Source organism: Numida meleagris, chromosome 9 (assembly GCF_002078875.1).
Source record: "Numida meleagris isolate 19003 breed g44 Domestic line chromosome 9, NumMel1.0, whole genome shotgun sequence".
NCBI lineage: Eukaryota > Metazoa > Chordata > Aves > Galliformes > Numididae > Numida > Numida meleagris.
Window position 1 is genome coordinate 14,113,270 of NC_034417.1, and position 6,472 is coordinate 14,119,741.

The 6,472-nt window shown below is 48.4% G+C and overlaps 1 long non-coding RNA gene across 1 annotated transcript; it reads left to right on the top strand.

Moving 5' to 3' along the window:
- On the top strand, positions 1,845-4,696 carry LOC110403994. The gene is made up of 2 exons (XR_002441999.1): positions 1,845-1,952; positions 2,805-4,696. It is a non-coding gene; the product is annotated as an uncharacterized LOC110403994 (long non-coding RNA).

Consider the following 6,472-nt stretch of genomic DNA (forward strand, 5'->3'; position numbering starts at 1 on the left):
TCCTGACGCATCCCATCCCTGGGATGGTTTCCTCCAGTCCTCAGCAGCTGAGGACTTCCCTGGAAAGTGTTTGTGGCTGGTGCAAAGGTGCCATCCCCCATCAGCATGGCGAGGGTGGTCCCACGCTGATGGTCTCACCGGGGCACCATGGCCACCGTGCACCATGTGTCACACCTGGGGCTTGGAGCTCATCCACACGTGGCGGGCAGTCCAAGGTGCCCAAGGGAGAGCCTTCACAGCGTGCTGGTCTTACTGCTGGTGTTCAGTAGCCCTTCCAAAAGAAACCAAAACCTGGTTTGGAAAAAGGAAATATTTCACTGCACAATTGATTTAAAAAAAAAAAGAAAGAAAGAAAGAAAGAGAAACCACACGCTCGATATATTTTTCAGTACTGCATTCTGTATTTTTGCAGCTTATATTTTCCAGATGAGCAGTTTAGAAATATGTGATGTGAAATAACAGACTGTAAGTTTGCTGTAAGTTGTATTAAAAACACTATTTTCATTCTTCTCCTGTCTCACTGGATGATCTCTTGGTGCTCTGCCCGGCCGGGCTGGCACTCTGTTCCTCCCAGGAAGGTTTGTTTCATGGAAGGCAGAGCTGAGATTTGGGGTTGGAGGTTTGGTATTGAGGTGCAGGTTGATGGGAATAGCTGGGAATGATTTCCCATCCGTGGGAGAAGTCCCGGTGAGAAGTGGTTGTGATGGAGAGCGCAGGGCAGGTTCTTGGAAAGGGGAATTTTCAGCTGAAGTTTAATGAGCGGTTGTAGAAAAGGAGAGGGAGAACTTGGGGGGGATTTGAACACCTGGAAGACAGCAAGGTGAGGAGGAGCTCCGAGTTGAGCAGCCTGGAAACGTGCTGGAAGTCTTGTCGTTGTCTGATGCTTTCTGCATTAGTGCAGCTGTGCCAAAAAAAAAAAAAAAAAAAAAAAAAAAACACACCTCTTTTAGTTAAAACAACAGCTCGGTGAGGTGGCTGAGCCCTGTGAAGCATCCGGTGCCCCTGCAGCTGTTTTTGCTTCAAGAGCTGGAGAGGTTTCTGCCTTCATCTCCATCAAAGCGCCCGGGCCGCGGGGTCAGGCCAACGGAATGGCACGTTCCTGGGAGTGTGATGATGCCCATTTCCACTTGTTTGGTCTGCTGCTGCTGCGGTCGGAATAAAAGCAGACATTTCTGCGAGCCATTATTTTTAACTCTGTAAGAAAAGGAAATCATTTTCTCCAGAGTCTCTACCAAATGATGCTAAATGAGGCATCTGCATTCAATCCGAGTTGAATATTCACTTATTGCATATTTGTTTCAATCTTCTTCCTTCCTTGATCCTCACCCCTCTTCTGGAAGGCAGAGTGAAAAAACAAAGATTAAAAGTTAGAAAACCCTCCAGTATTACTGCATAAGACCAGAGCACAACCGCTGCTGCTGCTCTAAATTTCCTTTCAAACAACTTTGCAGAACGTTTTCTGAAGGAGAGGGCGAGGGAAGATGGTTGGAAAACAGGTTTTGTTTACAGCAGAAAATCTTTTATTTATCTTATTTTGTTGCCTGCCTTCTGCTGCTGCTGGTGTCCCCTCTGAGGGCATCTCCCCTCGTGCCCCAGTGGCTGTCCCCATGGCACAGCCCTGTCCTCAGCAACCCTACACCCAGCAATCTGCTGCCACCTCCACCAGCACCCGATTAATTGGGTATTTACTGAGCTGGGCTCTGTTTTGGATGCAGATTATTAACCTTTATGTCACCGAGAAGATATTACACCTGGTAAAGTTAATGTTTTAAGACCAAGAGGTTAATGTGTCAGCACTCAGCCCTCCCTAATTAGCAGCAGTGCCCTGCGTGGGCTGTGCCTTGAGCCCTGCTTTAATTAGAAAAGACTCACACATGGATCACATCAACAGCATAAGGACTGGTACCACCTCCTTCAGCCTTCTGTAGTGCTTCTCCTGCTGTTGTCCCTGGGTAAGTCTGGGGATGTGGGGCTGGAGGGTGTAATCCTGGCTCTGTGCCATGTTTGTTCAGCTTCCAGGACCTTGGGTGGTCTATGAGCTTGCTGAGTGCTATAGGGTGGTTGTTAGAAGTGGTCATGTCAGGGCTGAAAAGAGCTGGGTTTGGGCTGTGCTGTTCCTGTGCGTGCTACTAGGAGATGCCCTTGGGTACGTGCTGATTGGAGTGGGGACTGTGAAAAGAATGATCTGGAGGTCAGGAGTGGAGATTGCTGGCAGGAAAAAAACAAAAGAGATAATTGGAATCATGAGCTTTTGTACCAGCAACTCTGTTTGCAGAGCTCTGCTCAGCCAGTCGAGGAGGACAGACATTTCCCATGTTGTTTGTAGCAGTGTAAAATCGTTTTTGCTCCTCTCTTGTTCCCTTCACGACAAGCACTGGCCAGGCAGGAGCATGGGTTTGTGCCCTGCAACACCAAGAGCTCCTGGTTCCCCAGAGCTGCCTTCAGCCTTGAGCCACATTGTCCCATTGTCCCATTGTTCCACACCCTCAGAGGTCTTTTTGATGGAGGAAAGGGGCTTCTCTGCAAGAGGATCCCTGCTGGTCCCAAGCTTTTCCCTTTTTGTCTCCTGGTGTGTGTTCCCCAGACCCAGAGAGATAGATCCTGGTTTGTGTGGTTGCTAGGAACAATGTGATCAGAAGGGTGGGAGTGTGAAGGTTTCTCTTTCAAATCTTGCTTTTAAGCAGTGTTCTAAACAGCTGTGCTCTGAATCATTTTCCTGAGACAAAGGACTTAGGCACATGTGCTTGCAAACACCTAGAGACCTCTGAAATGCCACCATGTTACCTACTGCTTTGTTATTACAGCATCATTGGCCATCACTGCTCCCGTAATTGAGCCGAATTCCTCTCTGCTCACTGCTCCCAAATGAGCTTGCCGCCCTGTGTATGGCAGAGGGCAGCTTTTGCCATGTGCCTTCCAGGTGCACTCCGAGCTTGGTGACGCACCTGGCACACAGCTGCTTTTGCACGGGGCAGGAGGTGAGCGCTGGGTGCGTTCCCAGCGATGCTGTTACAGGAGCTGTGTTGCAGCAATGCCTCAGTCCTGCACTGCTCAAGGTGGAGCTGAGACAAGGGCTTTGCAAACACGGACAACAGCAGCACCTGTGATCTTCACAAATCCAACCAGATGGAGGCTGCTAATGAGGAAGGAGGGATAAGTGTCTATCTCAGCCTGTTTGGCAGAGGCGTTGTGCTCCAGACCTGCCTGGGTTTCATGAGCCAACCTTCACCAGGGTTGAAGTCCCCAGCAGGTGTTTCCACTGCCACTTGGACTCATAGAATCGTTAAGGTTGGAAAAGACCACTGAGATCATCTAGTGCAACCACTGACCCATCACCACCATGCCCACTAACCGTGTCCCACTTGTCCTTCTGCACCAGCGCCTTGCAGTTGTGCAGGTGACACACGAGGGCAACCTGCTAAACAGAGCTGGTCGGAATATTCCCCACCTTCAAATCGAGGACCCTCCGTTGGAGCATCTCCACTTCAGGAGTATTTCATTCAAACGCTCTTTGGATGAGCTCGGAGGGTCTCTTGTTGGATCATTTTGAGCGTCCTTTGGAAAACAGCAGCTTGGATTCTATCAGGATATAAAAATAAAGTCTTTGGACTTCTATTGAAAGGAAATGTTTTGATTGCCTTCAAGCAATCTTTTCTGCTTTACCTTGCACTTCTGTGGGAATTTTGAAATAGAAAAAAATATGGCATTTCAAAACACCCTTGCATGCAGATCCCTGGGATTTCCTGCAGACAGATTCTCACCGCTCTGACCCACCAGTACCCGCTCCTAGCACACCCTGAGCCTGCTGCTCCCCGGGGAATGAGAGCAGACACAGCTGCTGTGAGGGAAATGGGAAAGCATGCAGCTTCTGCTGATTTTAAGAAATCCCATTCTTGAACAAGTAAAGGCTTATCCCCCACTCAGCTCTCCTCCATTGATCCAGGCTCGGAGAGAAGAACCAATATATTTAAAAATCAAAGCAAATGGTTCATTTTCCTCTTAGTCTGAGGCCAACATTCATTTGAAATTGACTTTGCGTCTGCTCGTTTTGCAAACGCCCGTCTCCAGGCAGGGGCTGGAAAGGAGCCTTCAGTGCAGGGCTCGTGTCCTGCTGCCGTGCTGCATGGGTGGAAGCAATGGAACCTGGCTGCAAAGGGCTCCATTGCTGTACCCTCTGTTTTGCGTGGGCCCTGCTCTATGCAATGGGGACTTCTTGGTTGCCGCCAGCGTGAGCTCAGCACATTGACTCCATTGGCTGCTGCAGAGCATCCCTCTGCCTCACAGGCTCTTTATTTCATTAGTCACCTTCTGGCCTCAAATAGAAGGAAATGCAGGGTTTTCATTAAAAGCCTCGAGCCTTCGTGATGATGCTCAGCAGAGGTACCAGTTTCGCATTTGGGAGATGGCCAGAAAGAATAAAAATGGCCTTATTATACAGCAAGGTGGGAAAACTTTTCCTGAGGGATGGGAGAGGGGGAGATGCAGACTTTTATCTCCTTTGGAGATGTACTAAATGACTGCAGTGCAGGTATTCAGCAAACTCGGCCCTAGGTAGGCCAGGGACTGCTCAGAGTAGATGGGGCCTTGTGGAGGTGGTCCCTGGGGTTGAGCTTCTCTCTCCAGCCCTCTGCACATGTGAGAAGAGAGTGCTGAGCAGATGATGCAGTGATGGACACGAGGAGGGTGGCAACGCCTTTGCTGCCCTTCCTCTTCATTCCATTCTGAGGATGCATTTGCCTGGAATCCTGGAGGCCTCTGCCTTGCAAACTTCGGGTCTACAAAGCATATTTTCTCCATTCAGAACATGTACTAATTCCCCACTGAAATCAATGCTCAACCAGTGCTAACACCCACGCAGCTCCTACATGCCTCTGGAAAGGAGCAGAGCTGTTTGAAAGACACCTTGGTTTCTGGATGAAGCCAGAGTCGGAACACATTCCAGCCTGAAATGACACTTGAACATCACTAGGATTAGCCACCGGCCATGTGTTGCCACAGTGGTATTTACACACTGTCATTGCTTTAGGAACAACTCAACCAGCAGCCTTGTGGGGATTATGTTCAGCAAAAGGTGGCTGCAAAATGCATGCTTATTTGTTTTTGCACTGGTATGCTTATGCAAAACTGCAAATGGGAACAGAAAGGGGTTTTACAGCCAGGGAAGAAGAAAACAGAAATTTGAAGTGTGGTTGGAGCACAGCAGGCCATAGGACAGTGGGAGCTTGAGATGATAAAAGGGCACATCAGCTAGTGAGTACATTGTAGTTAATACATTGCTACGGTCCAAACTCTTCCCGTGTGTATGGAGTAATTGTTTGAGATGCCTAAAACAATGAAGTTGTTGTGTAGATCAGGATTAAAGCTGCGTTCTTCAGGAATGCCAGAGGAGTCTCCGACATTATTTGTACTTTCTAGAAGGGCTGGACTGCGTAGGCAGCTCTTGATCCACGTTATAGACACTGACTTGGGCTTCTCTTGGTGCTGCTTCTCCTGAAGGAGCCTTTTGATGGTTAAAACTCAGAACTGGACAGGCCTGGTATCATTCATCTTGAATCTCTTCTTTTTTGGCTTTCTAGTTAAGGGCAAACAAAGCTGGAATACATCAGGAAAGAAAAGCTGTGGGTTATATCTGGTGAAAACAGCCTCAGAACTGACTGGCAGCTTTCATTCTTCACTATTCTCTTAGAAGGGAGAAGGCAAAGCCCTTGCTGATTTCAGTTAGGCATTTCTCTTAAAAGGTAACAACGTGCACAGCATTCTGTGTTTTGATGGGATGTTCTCAAGATCTAATGTGCTGATATCTGAGACCTTTCCTTCCTTCAGAGAGGTAGAAGTGAGTTTTGTCTTTCTGGAAACTGGGTATAACTAAACAACCTATTGACTTCCCTGCCACAGAGCGCCTGCTTTCACGGCATTCTCTGAACGTGATGGATGCTCCTTCTGCAGGATGCTCTTCCTGGCGTCCAAATTGACACAAGGGAACAAAGAGATGCACCTCGGAGAAATAGGCTAAAAATGCGTGCTTCCAGGAAGAGAGCAAAGGGCTTCACTGCAATGCCTCTTTCTCATCTGCACTCCCTGGCACACGACTGACTCATCAATATCCTCCTCTCTATGACAACCCTGAGTAAAACAAGTTGTTTGCAGAGCAAGAGGGGTTACTTAGACGGGAATGCCAGGTGGCTTTCAGAAGTGGCTCTTGTTTGTTACAGAAGCTGCTGGGAATTTTTTGGAAAAGCAACTGCCTGGGATACCCTGGCTCCCTTTGGTGGCCAATGGGAGAAATTATCGCTGATTTCAGCAGTGGAACGAAGTGAAAGCACACCCTGAAGATGCTTGCAACAAAGGTGCTGTACTTCAGCTTAAGCAGCGCTGTCTTTTGCTTTTTGACTTCAGTGCCCTGGGTTCAAGCAGCGCCTCAAGCCCTGACAGGCGGCCACTTCATACCAACCATGAATAATATCAAAGACAA